The sequence below is a fragment of the Pseudophryne corroboree genome, chromosome 7 (assembly GCF_028390025.1).
Source record: "Pseudophryne corroboree isolate aPseCor3 chromosome 7, aPseCor3.hap2, whole genome shotgun sequence".
NCBI classification, from domain to species: Eukaryota; Metazoa; Chordata; class Amphibia; order Anura; family Myobatrachidae; genus Pseudophryne; species Pseudophryne corroboree.
The window spans coordinates 314801490-314822602 of record NC_086450.1 but is presented as its reverse complement, the minus strand read 5'-3'; the positions used below and the strand labels follow the sequence as shown (position 1 = coordinate 314822602).

At 47.3% G+C, this 21113-nt stretch overlaps 1 protein-coding gene across 2 annotated transcripts in view; it reads left to right on the top strand.

Moving 5' to 3' along the window:
* The window catches only part of EMP2 (epithelial membrane protein 2), an 85900-nt gene that overhangs the window by 22649 nt on the left and 42138 nt on the right, over positions 1-21113 (top strand). The window contains exon 1 of one of the 2 annotated variants that reach the window (XM_063934280.1): positions 19068-19137. The exons of the other annotated variant lie outside the window; for it this stretch is intronic. The gene's annotated coding sequence lies outside the window, so the exon portion shown is untranslated. Of the gene's footprint in view, positions 1-19067; positions 19138-21113 lie in introns of those variants that run through there. 2 annotated transcript variants of the gene reach the window in all.

The window sequence follows — 21113 nt, the reverse complement described above, 5'->3', positions numbered from 1 at the left end:
CAACTCGGAATGAGGGCCTATATCTTTCATTGCTGACAGGTCTATGCTAATTACTTTTGAATGTATTATAAATGTTGTTGGTTATCTCTGGAACCAGCTACAGCTCCTTTATGTATACTTATGTAACCAGGGTATTATAGCGTTTGCATTTCACTTTTTTTCCCCCCTAAAAATGTCTATTTGTCCTGGAATTTTGTTGGTTCCAAGGTCAATTAAAGTTGGAAAAATGTCTGAAATTATTTATCACCCAAAAAAAGTGCAATTACAATAAGGGTGTGTACTGTGTAGTCATTTCTCTCCACAGTATTTGGCCTGAAGGACTCCACGTTGTACTTCTCACACCCTGGGTAAAGGTGCTAGTCAGGGCTAGTGCATATTGACATAGTATTTTAAAGTATCTGTTTGGAATCCCTGCATGGAGATGTAAAGTTTATTGTGAGGGTGGGAAGGTATTACATTGTGAACACCTATAGTTTATTGGGTGTTCCCTAACAAGTGGCATAAGGTTAATCACTCAGTGCTTTGTTATGCTTTAATTAGACACCATTGCAGTGCCACTGTGGTTCTTTTTATTCATTCAGTGTTAACCATGTAATACATTGATCACAACCAACCTTTATCTCTCTGTGCAAAATAACTTGACGAGTTGTGTTGCCAGGACTGGCACATTATGAACTTCTTATGCTTGGTAACTCATTCACTATACAGTCACTGGTGTCCCCCCCCCTTCCCTCTAGGAATACGAGTGCTTCTTTCACTGGCATTTGTATATGTACATTATTGAATTATCCTATTTCTGAGACAATATTTATGTAGGGTAGTAGTGCAGCATCTCATAAGCCCCTAGTTCCCGAGTGATGTGGGCGGTATGGGTGCTTGATAATGTAATTAAAATGTGTCACCGTGCTCCCCTTGCCTTAAAGGGGGTACACACGGAGAGATCCCTGTTTAAAATCTAAGCAATCTGACTTGATTGCTTAGATTTTAAGCACGGATCTGTCGTGTGTATGCCCCCCCGCGCATCGCTATCGCCGGTGCTAGATTGTGCAAATTGCAACTTTGTACAGCAGGGAGCGAGCCCACTATGACAATATTACTGCACCATAACACACCACCCTCCCCCCCCCCCCCACAGCGCTGCCCGCTCTGAATATCTCAATTTTAGCAAGTATAGACTAAGATTCTATTTTGGATGTATTACATATATTGCGTTAGTGTGAAAAATTATATAACTGTGAACACAATTGATAACAGTGGGCATGATGCCCAAGAGACTGAATGTCAACAAACCTGAGGATAGAGGTAGAAACAGACCATATCAGGCAGGTGTAAAATGTGTATCTATTTAAGATGGTATGTTCCTGTGGTAATCCATGTTTCTCTGACGTCCTAGTGGATGCTGGGTACTCCGTAAGGACCATGGGGAATAGACGGGCTCCGCAGGAGACTGGGCACTCTAAAGAAAGATTTAGGTCTACCTGGTGTGCACTGGCTCCTCCCCCTATGACCCTCCTCCAAGCCTCAGTTAGATTTCTGTGCCCGGCCGAGCTGGATGCACACTAGGGGCTCTCCTGAGCTCCTAGGAAGAAAGTATATGTTAGGTTTTTTATTTTCAGTGAGACCTGCTGGCAACAGGCTCACTGCATCGAGGGACTAAGGGGAGAAGAAGCGAACCTACCTAAGTGGTGGTAGCTTGGGCTTCTTAGGCTACTGGACACCATTAGCTCCAGAGGGATCGAACACAGGACCCGACCTCGTCGTCCGTTCCCGGAGCCGCGCCGCCGTCCCCCTTACAGAGCCAGAAGCAAGAAGGTCCGGAAAATCGGCGGCTGAAGACTTCTGTCTTCTCCAAGGTAGCGCACAGCACTGCAGCTGTGCGCCATTGCTCCTCATGCACACCACACACTGCGGTCACTGATGGGTGCAGGGCGCTGGGGGGGGGCGCCCTGAGCAGCAATATTAACACCTTGGCTGGCGAACTGGCACCATATATAGCCCCAGGGGCTATATGGGTGCTTATTAACCCCTGCCAGAACTTTTACAATAGCGGGAGAAAGCCCGCCGAAAAAGCGGCGGAGCCATCTCCCTCAGCATACTGGCGCCATTTTTCCTTCACAGTTCCGCTGGAAGGAAGCTCCCTGGCTCTCCCCTGCAGTCCTGCACTACAGAAAAGGGTAAAAAAGAGAGGGGGGGGGCACAAATTAGGCGCAGTATAAATATATTATGCAGCTATAAGGGGAAAACACGTTTTTATAGGTGATATCCCTGTGATATATAGCGCTCTGGTGTGTGCTGGCATACTCTCCCTCTGTCTCCCCAAAGGGCTTTGTGGGGTCCTGTCCTCTGTAAGAGCATTCCCTGTGTGTCTGCTGTGTGTCGGTACTGCGGTGTCGACATGTATGAGGAGGAAAATGATGTGGAGGCGGAGCAAATGCCTGTGAATGTGATGTCACCCCCTGCGGGGTCGACACCTGTGTGGTTGGACTTATGGAAGGAATTGCGTGAAAGTGTCAACTCCTTACACAAAAGGTTTGACGACATAGGACAGCCGGCTACACAGCTTGTGCCTGTTCCAGCGTCTCAAATGTCATCAGGGGCTTTAAAACGCCCGCTACCTCAGGTGACAGATACAGACGTCGACACGGATACCGACTCCAGTGTCGACGATGATGAGACTAGTGTACCCTCCAATAGGTCCACCCGTTACATGATTGAGGCAATGAAAAATGTTTTGCACATTTCTGATAATACCCCAGGTACCACAAAAAAGTAGAGATGTGCACCGGACATTTTTCGGGTTTTGTGTTTTGGTTTTGGGTTCGGTTCCGCGGCCGTGTTTTGGGTTCGACCGCGTTTTGGCAAAACCTCACCGAATTTTTTTTGTCGGATTCGGGTGTGTTTTGGATTCGGGTGTTTTTTTCAAAAAACACTAAAAAACAGCTTAAATCATAGAATTTGGGGGTCATTTTGATCCCAAAGTATTATTAACCTCAAAAACCATAATTTCCACTCATTTTCAGTCTATTCTGAACACCTCACAATATTATTTTTAGTCCTAAAATTTGCACCGAGGTCGCTGGATGACTAAGCTAAGCGACCCTAGTGGCCGACACAAACACCTGGCCCATCTAGGAGTGGCATTGCAGTGTCACGCAGGATGGCCCTTCCAAAAAACACTCCCCAAACAGCACATGACGCAAAGAAAAAAAGAGGCGCAATGAGGTAGCTGTGTGAGTAAGATAAGCGACCCTAGTGGCCGACACAAACACCTGGCCCATCTAGGAGTGGCACTGCAGTGTCACGCAGGATGGCCCTTCCAAAAAACACTCCCCAAACAGCACATGACGCAAAGAAAAAAAGAGGCGCAATGAGGTAGCTGTGTGAGTAAGCTAAGCGACCCTAGTGGCCGACACAAACACCTGGCCCATCTAGGAGTGGCACTGCAGTGTCACGCAGGATGGCCCTTCCAAAAAACACTCCCCAAACAGCACATGACGCAAAGAAAAAAAGAGGCGCAATGAGGTAGCTGTGTGAGTAAGATAAGCGACCCTAGTGGCCGACACAAACACCTGGCCCATCTAGGAGTGGCACTGCAGTGTCACGCAGGATGGCCCTTCCAAAAAACACTCCCCAAACAGCACATGACGCAAAGAAAAAAAGAGGCGCAATGAGGTAGCTGTGTGAGTAAGATAAGCGACCCTAGTGGCCGACACAAACACCTGGCCCATCTAGGAGTGGCACTGCAGTGTCACGCAGGATGGCCCTTCAAATAAATACTCCCCAAACAGCACATGACGCAAAGAAAAATTAAAGAAAAAAGAGGTGCAAGATGGAATTGTCCTTGGGCCCTCCCACCCACCCTTATGTTGTATAAACAGGACATGCACACTTTAACCAACCCATCATTTCAGTGACAGGGTCTGCCACACGACTGTGACTGAAATGACGGGTTGGTTTGGACCCCCACCAAAAAAGAAGTAATTAATTTCTCCTTGCACAAACTGGCTCTACAGAGGCAAGATGTCCACCTCATCATCATCCTCCGATATATCACCATGTACATCCCCCTCCTCACAGATTATCAATTCGTCCCCACTGGAATCCACCATCTCAGCTCCCTGTGTACGTTGTGGAGGCAATTGCTGCTGGTCAATGTCTCCACGGAGGAATTGATTATAATTCATTTTAATGAACATCATCTTCTCCACATTTTCTGGAAGTAACCTCGTACGCCGATTGCTGACAAGGTGAGCGGCGGCACTAAACACTCTTTCGGAGTACACACTTGTGGGAGGGCAACTTAGGTAGAATAAAGCCAGTTTGTGCAAGGGCCTCCAAATTGCCTCTTTTTCCTGCCAGTATAAGTACGGACTGTCTGACGTGCCTACTTGGATGCGGTCACTCATATAATCCTCCACCATTCTTTCAATGGGGAGAGAATCATATGCAGTGCCAGTAGACGACATGTCCGACTCTGTAATCGTTGTCAGGTCCTTCAGTCCGGACCAGATGTCAGCATCAGCAGTCGCTCCAGACTGCCCTGCATCACCGCCAGCGGGTGGGCTCGGAATTCTGAGCCTTTTCCTCGCACCCCCAGTTGCGGGAGAATGTGAAGGAGGAGATGTTGACAGGTCGCGTTCCGCTTGACTTGACAATTTTCTCACCAGCAGGTCTTTGAACCTTAGCAGACTTGTGTGTGCCGGAAAGAGAGATCCAAGGTAGGTTTCAAATCTAGGATCGAGCACGGTGGCCAAAATGTAGTGCTCTGATTTCAACAGATTGACCACCCGTGAATCCTTGTTAAGCGAATTAAGGGCTCCATCCACAAGTCCCACATGCCTAGCGGAATCGCTCTGTGTTAGCTCCTCCTTCAATGTCTCCAGCTTCTTCTGCAAAAGCCTGATGAGGGGAATGACCTGACTCAGGCTGGCAGTGTCTGAACTGACTTCACGTGTGGCAAGTTCAAAGGGCAGCAGAACCTTGCATAACGTTGAAATCATTCTCCACTGCGCTTGAGACAGGTGCATTCCACCTCCTATATCGTGCTCAATTGTATAGGCTTGAATGGCCTTTTGCTGCTCCTCCAACCTCTGAAGCATATATAGGGTTGAATTCCACCTCGTTACCACTTCTTGCTTCAGATGATGGCAGGGCAGGTTCAGGCGTTTTTGGTGTTGCTCCAGTCTTCTGTACGTGGTGCCCGTACGCCGAAAGTGTCCCGCAATTCTTCTGGCCACCGACAGCATCTCTTGCACGCCCCTCTAGTTTTTTAAATAATTCTGCACCACCAAATTCAAGGTATGTGCAAAACATGGGACGTGCTGGAATTTGCCCATATTTAATGCACACACAATATTGCTGGCGTTGTCCGATGCCACAAATCCACAGGAGAGTCCAATTGGGGTAAGCCATTCCGCGATGATCTTCCTCAGTTGCCGTAAGAGGTTTTCAGCTGTGTGCGTATTCTGGAAACCGGTGATACAAAGCGTAGCCTGCCTAGGAAAGAGTTGGCGTTTGCGAGATGCTGCTACTGGTGCCGCCGCTGCTGTTCTTGCGGCGGGAGTCCATACATCTACCCAGTGGGCTGTCACAGTCATATAGTCCTGACCCTGCCCTGCTCCACTTGTCCACATGTCCGTGGTTAAGTGGACATTGGGTACAACTGCATTTTTTAGGACACTGGTGAGTCTTTTTCTGACGTCCGTGTACATTCTCGGTATCGCCTGCCTAGAGACGTGGAACCTAGATGGTATTTGGTAACGGGGGCACACTACCTCAAGAAATTGTCTAGTTCCCTGTGAACTAACGGCGGATACCGGACGCACGTCTAACACCAACATAGTTGTCAAGGCCTCAGTTATCCGCTTTGCAACAGGATGACTGCTGTGATATTTCATCTTCCTTGCAAAGGACTGTTGGACAGTCAATTGCTTACTGTAAGTAGTACAAGCGGGCTTACGACTTCCCCTCTGGGATGACCATCGACTCCCAGCAGCAACAACAGCAGCGCCAGCAGCAGTAGGCGTTACACGCAAGGATGCATCGGAGGAATCCCAGGCAGGAGAGGACTCGTCAGAATTGCCAGTGACATGGCCTGCAGGACTATTGGCATTCCTGGGGAAGGAGGAAATTGACACTGAGGGAGTTGGTGGGGTGGTTTGCGTGAGCTTGGTTACAAGAGGAAGGGATTTACTGGTCAGTGGACTGCTTCCGCTGTCGCCCAAAGTTTTTGAACTTGTCACTGACTTATTATGAATGCGCTGCAGGTGACGTATAAGGGAGGATGTTCCGAGGTGGTTAACGTCCTTACCCCTACTTATTACAGCTTGACAAAGGCAACACACGGCTTGACACCTGTTGTCCGCATTTCTGTTGAAATACTTCCACACCGAAGAGCTGATTTTTTTTGTATTTTCACCAGGCATGTCAATGGCCATATTCCTCCCACGGACAACAGGTGTCTCCCCGGGTGCCTGACTTAAACAAACCACCTCACCATCAGAATCCTCCTGGTCAATTTCCTCCCCAGCGCCAGCAACACCCATATCCTCCTCATCCTGGTGTACTTCAACACTGACATCTTCAATCTGACTATCAGGAACTGGACTGCGGGTGCTCCTTCCAGCACTTGCAGGGGGCGTGCAAATGGTGGAAGGCGCATGCTCTTCACGTCCAGTGTTGGGAAGGTCAGGCATCGCAACCGACACAATTGGACTCTCCTTGTGGATTTGGGATTTCGAAGAACGCACAGTTCTTTGCTGTGCTTTTGCCAGCTAGAGTCTTTTCATTTTTCTAGCGAGAGGCTGAGTGCTTCCATCCTCATGTGAAGCTGAACCACTAGCCATGAACATAGGCCAGGGTCTCAGCCGTTCCTTGCCACTCCGTGTGGTAAATGGCATATTGGCAAGTTTACGCTTCTCCTCCGACAATTTTATTTTAGATTTTTGAGTCCTTTTTTTACTGATATTTGGTGTTTTGGATTTTACATGCTCTGTACTATGACATTGGGCATCGGCCTTGGCAGACGACGTTGCTGGCATTTCATCGTCTCGGCCATGACTAGTGGCAGCAGCTTCAGCACGAGGTGGAAGTCGATCTTGATCTTTCCCTATTTTTGGAACCTCAACATTTTTGTTCTCCATATTTTAATAGGCACAACTAAAAGGCACCTCAGGTAAACAATGGAGATGGATGGATACTAGTATACTTATGGATGACGAGCGACTGCCGACACAGAGGTAGCTACAGCCGTGGACTACCGTACTGTGTCTGCTGCTAATATAGACTGGATGATAATGAGATAAAATTAAAATATATATATATATATCACACTAGTACTGCAGCCGGACAGGTATATATTATGTAATGACGGACCTGCTGGACACTGTCTGTCAGCACTGCAGACTCCTAAAGTAAGCTACTAGTATCAAGAAGATAGAAAAAAAAAAAAACCACGGGTAGGTGGTATACAATTATGGATGGACGAGCGACTGCCGACACAGAGGTAGCTACAGCCGTGGACTACCGTACTGTGTCTGCTGCTAATATAGACTGGATGATAATGAGATAAAATTAAAATATATATATATTATATATCACACTAGTACTGCAGCCGGACAGGTATATATTATGTAATGACGGACCTGCTGGACACTGTCTGTCAGACTCAGCACTGCAGACTCCTAAAGTAAGCTACTAGTATCAAGAAGACAGAAAAAAAAAAAACCACGGGTAGGTGGTATACAATTATGGATGGACGAGCGACTGCCGACACAGAGGTAGCTACAGCCGTGGACTACCGTACTGTGTCTGCTGCTAATATAGACTGGATGATAATGAGATAAAATTAAAATATATATATATTATATATCACACTAGTACTGCAGCCGGACAGGTATATATTATGTAATGACGGACCTGCTGGACACTGTCTGTCAGTCTCAGCACTGCAGACTCCTAAAGTAAGCTACTAGTATCAAGAAGATAGAAAAAAAAAAAACCACGGGTAGGTGGTATACAATTATGGATGGACGAGCGACTGCCGACACAGAGGTAGCTACAGCCGTGGACTACCGTACTGTGTCTGCTGCTAATATAGACTGGATGATAATGAGATAAAATTAAAATATATATATATATATCACACTAGTACTGCAGCCGGACAGGTATATATTATGTAATGACGGACCTGCTGGACACTGTCTGCAGAATGCGTTTATAAAAACACCACACGACGAGTGTTTAACTTTTTCAGGCAGACAATCACAATATACTGGTGGTCAGCAGACAATCACAATACTGGTGGTCAGTGGTCACTGGTCAGTCACACTGGCAGTGGCACTCTGGCAGCAAAAGTGTGCACTGTACTTAAAATATGTACTCCTGCTATAACTGCTCCCCAGTCTCCCCCACAATTAAGCTGTGTGAGCAGTGAGCACTCAGCACAGTCAGATAATGATATACAGTATTACATATGATGCAGCACACTGGGCTGAGCACAGATATGGTATGTGACTGTGTCACACTGTGTATCGTTTTTTTTCAGGCAGAGAACGGATTAATTAAACTGGTGGTCACTGGTCACACTATCAGCAGCAAGTAGTACTCCTCCTAATAATATGCTCCCCAAAATTTGTGTCTCTCTCTAGTACTCTAGTCTAAACGGAGAGGACGCCAGCCACGTCCTCTCCCTATCAATCTCAATGCACGTGTGAAAATGGCGGCGACGCGCGGCTCCTTATATAGAATCCGAGTCTCGCGATAGAATACGAGCCTCGCGAGAATCCGACAGCGGGATGATGACGTTCGGGCGCGCTCGGGTTAACCGAGCAAGGCGGGAAGATCCGAGTTGCTCGGCCCCGTGTAAAAAAACCTGAAGTTCGGGCGGGTTCGGATTCCGAAGAACCGAACCCGCTCATCTCTACAAAAAAGGGTATTATGTTTGGTGAGAAAAAACTACCTGTAGTTTTTCCTACATCTGAGGAATTAAATGAGGTGTGTGAGGAAGCGTGGACTTCCCCCGATAAGAAATTGATAATTTCAAAACGGTTATTGGCAGCGTACCCTTTCCCGCTAGAGGATAGGTCCCGTTGGGAAACACCCCCTAGGGTAGATAAGGCGCTGACACGCTTATCAAAGAAGGTGGCACTACCGTCTCCGGATACGGCCACCCTGAAGGAACCTGCTGATAGAAAGCAGGAAGCTACCCTAAAAGCTATTTACACACACACGGGCATTATATTGCGACCAGCGATTGCATCAGCTTGGATGTGCAGTGCTGCTGCTGCGTGGTCAGATTCCCTGTCGGATAATATTGATACCATGGATAGGGACAATATTTTGCTGACGATTGAGCATATAAAAGATGCGGTCTTATACATGCGTGATGCACAGATTGATATTTGCCGACTGGCATCAAGAATAAGCGCTATGTCCATTGCCGCCAGAAGGGGGTTATGGACTCGGCAATGGTTTGGCGATGCCGACTCTAAGCGGCACATGGAAGTTTTGCCCTATAAAGGGGTGGAACTGTTTGGGGATGGTCTTTCGGACCTCGTGTCCACAGCTACTGCTGGGAAATCGACCTTTTTGCCACAGGCTGCCCCACAGCAAAAGAAAGCACCGTATTATCAGGTACAGTCCTTTCGGCCCCAGAAAAGCAAGAGGGCTAGAGGCTCATCCTTTCTGCCGAGAGGCAAAGGTAGAGGAAAAAAGCTGCAACACACAGCTAGTTCCCAAGAGCAGAAGTCCTCCCCCGCGTCCGGTAAGTCCACAGCATGACGCTCGGGCTGCTCAGGCGGACCCGGGGACGGTGGGGGCCCGGCTCAAGAATTTCAGCGCTCAGTGGGATCTCTCACAAGTGGATCCCCGGGTTTTTCAAGTAATATCTCGGGTACAAGCTGGAATTCGAGACGTCTCCCCCCCGCCGTTTCCTAAAATCTGCCTTACCGGCAACTCCCTCCGCCAGGGAGGCGGTGTTGGTGGCTATTCAAAAACTGTATTCACAGCAAGTGATTGTCAAAGTACCCCTCCTTCAGCAAGGAAAGGGTTACTATTCCACAATGTTTGTGGTACCGAAACCGGACGGTTCGGTGAGACCCATCTTAAATCTAAAATCCTTGAACACTTATATCAAGAGGTTCAAGTTCAAGATGGAATCGCTCAGGGCGGTTATTGCGAGCCTGGACGAGGGGGATTACATGGTCTCCCTGGACATCAAGGATGCGTCCCCATTTACCCTCCTCACCAGGAGTACCTCAGATTTGTGGTACAGGACTGTCACTATCAGTTCCAGACGCTGCCGTTTGGGTTGTCCACGGCACCGAGGGTCTTTACCAAGGTAATGGCCGAAATAATGATACTCCTTCGCAAGAAGGGAGTTTTAATTATCCCGTACTTGGACGATCTCCTGATAAAGGCGAGGTCCAAGGAACAGTTGGTAGTGGGGGTAGCGCTTTCTCGGGAAGTGCTACAACAGCACGGCTGGATTCTCAATATTCCAAAGTCACAGCTGGTCCCGACGACACGTCTTCTGTTCCTGGGAATGATTCTGGACACAGACCAGAAAAGAGTGTTTCTTCCAGTGGAAAAAGCCGAGGAGTTGTCATCTCTAGTCAGAGACATCCTAAAACCGGGACAGGTGTCGGTACATCAATGCACACGAGTCCTGGGAAAAATGGTAGCTTCGTACGAGGCGATTCCATTCGGAAGGTTCCACGCAAGGACTTTCCGGGGGACCTGTTGGACAAATGGTCCGGGTCCCATCTCCAGATGCAACAGCGGATAACCCTGTCGGCAAGAACCAGGGTGTCGCTGCTGTGGTGGCTGCAGAGGGCTCATCTACTAGAGGGCCGCAGATTCGGAATACAGGACTGGGTCCTGGTGACCACGGATGCCAGCCTTCGGGGCTGGGGGGCAGTCACACAGGGAAGAAATTTCCAAGGACTGTGGTCAAATCAGGAGATTTCGCTTCACATAAATATTCTGGAGCTAAGGGCCATTTACAATGCCCTAAGCCAAGCAAGACCCCTGCTTCAGAACCGGCCGGTACTGATCCAATCAGACAACATCACGGCGGTCGCCCATGTAAACAGACAGGGCGGCACAAGAAGCAGGAGGGCAATGGCAGAAGTCACAAGGATTCTCCGATGGGCAGAGAATCATGTGTTAGCACTGACAGCAGTGTTCATTCCGGGAGTGGACAACTGGGAAGCAGACTTCCTCAGCAGACACGACCTCCACCCGGGAGAATGGGGACTTCATCCAGAAGTCTTCCAGATGCTGGTAAACCGTTGGGAAAAACCACAGGTGGACATGATGGCGTCCCGCCTCAACAAAAAGCTAAAAAGATATTGCCCAAGGTCAAGGGACCCTCAGGCGATCGCTGTGGACGCTCTAGTGACACCGTGGGTGTACCAGTCGGTTTATGTGTTTCCTCCTCTACCTCTCATAACAAAAGTACTGAGAATAATAAGAAAGCGAGGAGTGAGAACTATTCTCGTGGCTCCGGATTGGCCAAGAAGAGCTTGGTACCCGGAGCTTCAAAAGATGCTTGCAGAGGACCCTTGGCCTCTGCCGCTCAGACAAGACCTGCTGCAGCAGGGACCCTGTCTGTTCCAAGACTTACCGCGGCTGCGTTTGACGGCATGGCGGTTGAACGCCGGATCCTAAGGGAAAAAGGCATTCCGGAGGAAGTCATCCCTACCCTGATCAAGGCCAGGAAGGATGTCACCGCAAAACATTATCACCGCATTTGGCAAAAATATGTTGCTTGGTGTGAGGCCAAGAAGGCCCCAACGGAGGAATTTCAACTGGGTCGATTCCTGCATTTCCTGCAAGCAGGTGTGACGTTGGGCCTCAAATTGGGGTCCATTAAGGTCCAGATCTCGGCTCTGTCGATTTTCTTCCAGAAAGAACTGGCTTCACTGCCTGAAGTTCAGACTTTTGTCAAGGGAGTTCTGCATATTCAGCCTCCTTTTGTGCCCCCAGTGGCACCTTGGGATCTCAATGTGGTTTTGGAGTTTCTGAAATCACATTGGTTTGAGCCACTTAAGACTGTGGATTTAAAATATCTCACGTGGAAAGTGGTTATGTTGTTGGCTCTGGCTTCGGCCAGACGTGTGTCAGAATTGGCGGCTTTGTCCTGTAAAAGCCCCTATCTGATTTTCCATATGGATAGGGCAGAGTTGAGGACTCGTCCTCAGTTTCTCCCGAAGGTGGTATCAGCTTTTCACTTGAACCAACCTATTGTGGTGCCTGCGGCTACTAGGGACTTGGAGGATTCCAAGTTTCTGGACGTAGTCAGGGCCCTGAAAATTTATATTTCCAGGACGGCTGGAGTCAGGAAAACTGACTCGCTGTTTATTTTATATGCACCCAACAAGCTGGGTGCACCTGCTTCTAAGCAGACTATCGCGCGCTGGATTTGTAGCACTATTCAGCTGGCGCATTCTGCGGAGGGACTACCGCAGCCTAAATCTGTAAAAGCCCATTCCACAAGGAAGGTGGGCTCATCTTGGGCGGCTGCCCGAGGGGTCTCGGCTTTACAACTTTGCAGAGCTGCTACTTGGTCAGGGGCAAACACGTTTGCAAAATTTTATAAATTTGATACCCTGGCTGAGGAGGACCTGGAGTTCTCTCATTCGGTGCTGCAGAGTCATCCGCACTCTCCCGCCCGTTTGGGAGCTTTGGTATAATCCCCATGGTCCTTACGGAGTACCCAGCATCCACTAGGACGTCAGAGAAAATAAGATTTTACTCACCAGTAAATCTATTTCTCGTAGTCCGTAGTGGATGCTGGGCGCCCATCCCAAGTGCGGATTGTCTGCAATACTTGTACATAGTTATTGTTACAAAAATCGGGTTGTTATTGCGAGCCATCTGTTCAGAGGCTCCATTGTTATCATACTGTTAACCGGGGTTCCTATCACGAGTTATATGGTGTGATTGGTGTGGCTGGTATGAGTCTTACCCGGGATTCAAAATCCTTCCTTATTGTGTCAGCTCTTCCGGGCACAGTGTCCTAACTGAGGCTTGGAGGAGGGTCATAGGGGGAGGAGCCAGTGCACACCAGGTAGACCTAAATCTTTCTTTAGAGTGCCCAGTCTCCTGCGGAGCCCGTCTATTCCCCATGGTCCTTACGGAGTACCCAGCATCCACTACGGACTACGAGAAATAGATTTACCGGTGAGTAAAATCTTATTTTTACCCCATCTCTTGATAATGTGAAGTACTTCCACTGGAAAGCAAAGGGATTTCTATTATTAAAGACGTCTTTGACCCTTAAGGGATTTTACTGTCATTTCAGGATTTAATGGATAGACATGGTGTACCCCTCCTCTAATTTCTATCTGTACCTTCAATTACGTCACTATGTGCAATTTCTTCCCCTTCCTCCTGTGTATGAGCAGAGCAGTGACCCTCTATTATCTCTCTTACTGAGATTAAAAAATTTCTCCTACAAAACTCAGTGATTGTATTGGGATCTGTTGCCAAGTAAACCTGATGTCCTCTGGCCTGCGGCAATATATAAGTGGTCTTCTGACTGGGCCTAGGCCCCCGAATCCGAAATACTTTTTGTCCCCCTTACAGCAAATTCTTAAAGCCCTGCATTCGTCACAACTTCAAGAATTTCATTAGATTTCTACACCGTACGTATGTTGCTCCGGGCCAGGGGAAACACATGGTTCCCACTGAATCCGGACACTGCCCTAAATGTAAAGCACCCAATGCTCTTCTAATGCATAACTTCTGGCATTGTCCCAAGGTCAATAAATTTTAGCACAAAATTTTATGGTATCTCGCCTCCACCTTCCGTGTACATCTCCCTATGGATCCGGTCGCTATTTTGGGTCTACGTTCCTCCAGATGGAATTTACCCCTATCCCAGATACCTCTCACCCCCTTTTAAATGTATTACTGACCCTGGGGAAAAAAACTAATTCTTAACCACTGGATTCTCCGAACCGCCCCTAGACTTGAGAACCTCAAATCCTTGCTTACCAACACATTATATTTGGAACGTCAGTCTACTCTTCCTGATCTAGATCATAATGTTCATCGTTTTTATAAGAAATGGCGCCCCTATATTGAGTCATTGAGCCCTACCCAACAACAACATATTCTACAATTGTTGGATTTTCTTAGCTGGGAATCCTACAGGAAAATTTGCCCGCTTAGTTAATAAATTAAACAGCACAGACATATAGCATATCCTATGTTTGTGCGCATCCTGCACCGCTTTTCAACATACCTTTTTTTGATAAATATATGGTTTAGTAAAGACAGCACTGCTCATTAGTTACTGTTCTCGCTCATATATTCTCCCCCCCCATAGGCAAACACAGGGGGGGTTTCCGGTTGCCCAGAAACCCCCCTCCTCTTGTCATGTGTCAAATTATGACAATACCAATGGTATATAATACAATTACTGCCGCTGCATCATGCAGAGCTACTGCACATGCCCAGTGGTATCAGCTTTTTGGTGTGTGTGGTTCTGAGCCCTCATTCAGTGCATTGGACCAAAGAGTAGCTACCAGAAAGAAAAGACAGGAGCCTTACCATGAGGTGAGAGAATGTTTGTTCATTTATTTATTTATTTATTATAGTATGCTTAACCTTTTTCTGACCACCTATTTATTTTATTTAAATATGCTTGATACAGCCTATACTGTATAGATCATCGTTTTCCAAGTGCCGCAGAGTAGGATATTTGCAGATTGCATTTGAAAACCCCCCTCTAGAAATCCTGCGTTTGCCATTGCCCCCCTCCCCCCCACCCACACACCTTCCCCATCCTACTTCTCATATCCCTGTCTTTGTCTCTTTTGTATTTGGTTTACTATCGATATTGTGTGTATTTTTGACTGTATGTAAACTCTGCAATGTATGCCTTGTGGTCCGATTGTTTCGGTTCTCCTATGTTTCCCTGGTCTGTGTGCCAGGATGTACATGCTTTCAATGTGCTGATGATGTACTAGGATTATGGGTTTCCCTTTTGTGTACAGTATGGGATGCTTCCTCATATTATCTGGACCCACAGGCATTTATGTTGTGGTTCTTGTGTTTTGTCCTTTCTCTGTCTTTCTTGTTCTGAAAAACTTCCCAATAAAGATATTTTCAAAACAAAAAAATATATACATTTTCACATTGTGAATGTGGGCGAAAAATAATTACCTCATCAGCATAAGAAATGTGGATTCTGATAAATATACCCAGTGGTATTAATCTGTATGATTGTGTTATGGAAATAGTTATTTGTTCATTACAACACTTGTATAAGAAGGAATAATACAATTTGCACTGAAGGTTATAAAGGAAGAGTGGATATAGGCCCTATGCAGTAAGGGACGCAAAAGTCTGAAAATCGGAAAAAAAGCTAATTTTGGACATCTACGCTGGGCTGCGTCCATACAGCGCATGCGTGAACTAGCATAGTGACAGCAGCAGTGCACTTTGATAGCGGCTGCTGTCGCGGGGGCGTCAACACTGCGTTGCAGGGGCGTGGTCCAGACAACGGAGGCATGTCTGGTCTGTTTTCGTGGCGGCTGCATGACGTCACACACAGCCACTCCGAAGAAGAAAATGGTGGTGGTGCGCAATGCTGGGCGGGACTTGGCATGCTGGGCAGCCATGCAGCATGCGATCTACAGCAGTAGCAGATTCTGCTTATTAGCAGAATCTGCTACTGATACTGAATAGGGTCCATAGTTTTTAAGTTGACATTAACAATGTCACAATGCTGGCACCACAGTGTCGACAGGCAACTTGTTGACATTCTTAGAATGTTGACATTAGGGTTAGGCTGTGAGGCAGGAGGGCTAGATTTAGGCATTGGGGGAGGTTAGGGTTAGGCTATGGGGGAAGCAGGGGCAACTCATGGGACAGCCTGGGGGCACAGCCGCAGTCACCCCACCAATGGTTCTGTTAGAGGTGTGCTCCACGCGGTCTCTGTTTAGTTTCGGACAACAGCCACCAAGCACTAGGACCCATAGGCTCTCCAACATGCGCCTACTGCGCATGCATGGCTCACTGCCATGTCTTTCCTCAATGCCACACTGCTGAAAGGAAAAGGAGCATGAAAGCTGTCAAAGAAGCACATAAATTGGAGAGGAGGCTGGAGTGAAGGGGGCAGGTGGCTGGACGGGTAAGAGTCTAAAAGATGGGGCTGGAGTGACAGAGCAGGAGGCTAGAGTGATGGGGCAGAAGGCAGAAAGACATGATCTTGGAGTGACAGAGGGTTAGATTAAACACTACAACTAATTGGAAATGCCCCTTTATGTGCTGAATTTCAGGCGGTGCAGAGAAGTAACCAGTGCATGCTGCAATATGGCCCTATTGGCTGCTGCTATTCCAAAATAATGTATAAGGGAAGAAACAGAGCTGGGAGTAAACAATAAAAAAAAAAAAAAAAAAAAGGATCGCAGCTACGGTAGGTATACACTGTTCAGGATATTGCCACTGGCATTGTCAAGTGGATATACAATGGACATAGTGAATGTTGGTACTGAACCCAACTATACTCCATATCCTATATACAGGGCTAGGCAAAAAAACTCCACAATTTTAAGGTTAAAAAAAATAGCATGGTAAATGCTATTCAAAATTTTAGCACATAGTATAAAAGTGCATGGAATACAGTTTATTTTTTCTTGGCTTACAGCAGCCTTCAGTTCATTAATGGGTCTTTGTTGATGTTTGTAGACCTCAGCTTTCAATGTCCCCATTGGCTGTGTAGAGGACATTCATGAAGCTGATGAGGAGTGTGTTCTGCCTAGTAACTAAACTTCTGCTTGTTACTGTAACCAGACAATGAAAGTGAGCTTGGTCAAGAAATTGCAGCGATAACGCTGGAAATGACCCACCAAGTGATGCAAACCTTCAAAAATTGACTACAAATGTGTATCACAAATGAAGGGCGCCATCTGGACGATATGTTCAAAACTAACTGAAAATAAACAGTATTCCATGCACTTTTACATTATATATTGGATAGCATTTACCATGACGTTTTTTTTGTTAACCTTTAATATAATTTTTTCCCCCCTTACATCACCCTGTACATTAAAATTCCGGAGCCACTATTGTAACCGTTGGGATGGTCACCATCGAGATACTGACTATTGCCTTCATTGTGTTGTATGCACTGGCGTATTTATAATGGGTGCAGTGCACACGGGCCCCCGGGGGGCTCACACCGCGCACCCTGCCGAAATCACTGGGACAATGGTGTGGTGCCATTTTCCCGGTAATTTGCACATGCGCAGTAGGAAAATCACTGGGAAAATGGCAGCCACGCCATTTTCTCTGTGATTTACGCATGTGCTCTAGGCTCTGGGACAGCGCTAGGGTTCCCTCTCTAGCCTCTCTGTGTACAGCGCTGCCGGCTGGAGAGAAGGTGGCCCAGACAGAGACTGCACACAGGCTTCCTCCTCTCTAGAAACGCCCCTGGTTGTATGTTTTCATTTGAAGAATATTTTGAATATTTTGAAGTATTAGTTGAGCATACAGTACACGCCTGTGATCGTATTGTCTGCCTACAGCTCTGTGTTAGTTTGGCAATCTTCCGTGTGTAGTGTACTTAGAGTGTAAGTGTGGCTTTGTGCAGTATTGGAGCTGGAGAACTGGACGAACTGTCTGCAAGGCAGGGGTGAGTTTGGAGACTAAAGAACCCATACACTACTGCGACATGTCCGTCTAACATGTCGCAGGCGATCACCCCGGCAGCCTCCCGGGCGGCAGGATCGCCCAAGATACATCATATGCTGTCCTTTTGCATACGATATATCTTGGGAGATCCCAGCCATGCCTGCGGGAACCGATATATCACGAGTGCAGCACGTTCAATTTGGAGGATCCGATCCGATGCTCACGGGAACGCGCATTAGATCGGATCAGAAACACCTCCAAAATGCCCGATTTCACTCGATACAGTATATCGGGATGAATGCCCGAAATCGGATGAAATCGGGCATTATCGTTCTAGTGTATGGGGCCCTTAACAGTATGATATTTAGATAGATCTGAACTTAGTACAAGTCACATGATTTATAGTTACGATATATATGTATGATATGTTTTTATAAACCAGGAGAGAAGCATTTTTATTTTTATTACTTTTACCCTGTTGTCTTTTTGGACTTCTGTTGTGTCTGTCAGTTGATTTATAATAGACTTCCTTTGCAGAGATTTAGCTGTGGGCAGCTCAGAAACTCTGAAGTACAATGGAAAATGTACACACCTTAACTTCAAAATTTGATTGAAATTTGAAACTAATTAATCATTGTACAATTGTGCTATGTTATTTTTCACTCAGAGACCAGCCCAGCTAACCTGTTTGAACCATTGCAGAGCAGGTGGGAGAACTGGATTTGAGTAATCCTGAGGCTCTTTTGATGAGCTGGATGGAGGCGTGTTCAGTTCTTCTTTCTTTGTCTGGAAATGCCTTGCTGAAATTCAGCCAAATGTCACTTTGTTTACACTGAAATATGCAAAGAAGGTGAAGTGTGCACATCGGAAAATGAGGGACATATGCAATTGGGTGGTCTTCAGTTTGCCGGCTGTCGGGATCCCGGCACACAGTATACCGGCGCCGGCATACCGACACTTTTACCACAACCCTCCTGGAGGGAGAATTAATAGCGTGGCGCACGTAGCGCACCACTGTGCCCGCAGCTCGCCACGCTGTCGGTATGCCGGCGGTCAGGATCCCGGCACCGGTATGCTGGTCGCCGGGAGCCCAGCCGCCAGCATACCATACTACACCCGTTCAATTAGGTGCAAGAATAGCAAAAATCTTGCACCTGCAGTCCTGTAGGGTTTTTCCAGCAGGTACAAGATTTTTGCTATTCAGATGGGTGCAGGGTTTTTTCATTTTTGAGCAGTGGGAGTTTTTTTATCCCGCAGTCACAGAGCACTACCATTTTTTCCTAAATTCCATATCGTTAGGAAAAATGGTTGGAATTGCTCTGAACTGATGCGGCACTCGCCCCTCCCCTTATGACTAATAGCCAGTTGGAATTTTCCAATTAGCTTAATTAGTCTTAACTACTCACCTTGCACAGTGCTGCCTCTCCTCCAGTTCTCTTCTTTTTCAGTATAGCAGAGAGATCTTCCAAGTACAGGCCGGGCACAGGACAGGTACATACTACCCCTGTACCCCCTCCACGCACACTACATTGCAGAGGCTATCCTGAATTCCCCTCCCCACACACTACACTATCGCCGTAGCCCTGCATACCCTTTATTATACTACTGCTGCTACCCTGCATCCCTCTCCCCACACATTACACTACAGCCGCCACCCTGCACCCCCGGCCCCGCACACACTACACTACCACTGCTACAGTGCACCCCATACACTACATTGCCGCTACCCTACACCTCTCTTCCTACACACACTACACTTACCTTCTCTGGCCAGCTTCTATCTTCATGCAGGAGCTGGTCCAATGGTCAGTGGCAGTGGCGTCAGAGAGCTGGGGGTTCAGCCCACACCCAGGTGTCACTCTCTGACGGGGTGACACTATAATGCTATTTCCTCTGCAGTGACAGGAGCCAGGTGCTGCAGTGTGACATTCACCTGCAAGCACCCACCTCCTGTCATAGATGAGGAGCCGGGTTTGGTTTGCAGGGGCGTATCTACACATTGGCCACGATGGCACTCGCCAGGGGCGCCAGCCGAGCAGGTGGCGCCGCCCGATGGTGCCACCCTCAGCCAATGGGTGGAATCCCTTAAGCCGTAGTGTCTGGCAATACCTGCTGTGCTGAGCTGCCTGTGTATTGCCTGGGATGGAGGGCGGAGGATCGCTCACCAGGCAGGAGCTGGTGGCTGTGTCCGGTACCGCAATGCACTACAGGGAATAAACTGAAAATAAACTACAACTCCCAGCAACCCTTGCTGTCGGGAGCTCCCGGCAGCAAGGGCTGCTGGAAGCTGTAGTTTATTTTCAGTTTCTTCACGTAGTTTGGCGCAATGCCGGACACCAGCGCCAGCTCCTGCCTGCTGAGTGATCCACCTCCCTCCATCCCAGGCAGCTTGGCACAGCAAGTATTGCCAGACACTACGGCTATCTGCAATAAAGGATAGATAAAATTGTATTTATTTTGTATTGATAACTGTTAATATAAACACTTAAAAAGCTAAAACATAATATGTATATCTACAAAACCTATTTCTTCAGTGATCCTTATCACAGGTACCTTGTGATTGCACTGGTAATGAATACTAGATTGCTGATTAGAACAATATAGCATGCAATAGGTGCTCTAATTAGCTCCACAGTGAACAATTCATAGTAGCAAATTATATTATTCAGCCTCCTAAATACTTAAGTACACTTATATGGAACACTTATTTTCACAGCCCAAACATATCTAGAGGAAATGCATACAGTTCATAAATGCTTTTTAACCTCCCGCTGGGACAGCGTAGTGATACAATGTGTCCAAAGTGTCTCTACCTTAGAATCAGGCTGAATATGTAACAAAGAATCAATTCCAGCTGATTAGCTTCTGACAGGCGTCCCCGTCTAAGCATAAAATAATTATGGATGAGATTCTTATGAAATAAACTGATTGCACAGTAACTTGAATGTCCACTGCAGGTGAACTGTAGAGATAGCTTATCTCACCGGTTTGTGCAGCTACCACATCTCCCGCTGGGCTCCGTCTCTGCCGCACATAGCGCTCAGCGGCTCTATCACTGACGTCAGCGCTGTATTCCTCCCGTTGGTATGGGTGTTCTGAACCACTGGCCGGAGGATCTCTGCGCTCCAAGCTGTTTGCACGCTTGCATCCAACCCATACCAACGGGAGGAATACAGCACTGACGTCAGTGATAGAGCCGCTGAGCACTATGTGCGGCAGAGACGGAGCCCAGCGGGAGATGTGGTAGCTGCACAAACCGGTGAGATAAGCTATCTCTACAGTTCACCTGCAGTGGACATTCAAGTTACTGTGCAATCAGTTTATTTCATAAGAATCTCATCCATAATTATTTTATGCTTAGACGGGGACGCCTGTCAGAAGCTAATCAGCTGGAAAGCTTCCATAGGAGACTTGATTCTTTGTTACATATTCAGCCTGATTCTAAAGGGCCCTACAGACATGCCGAT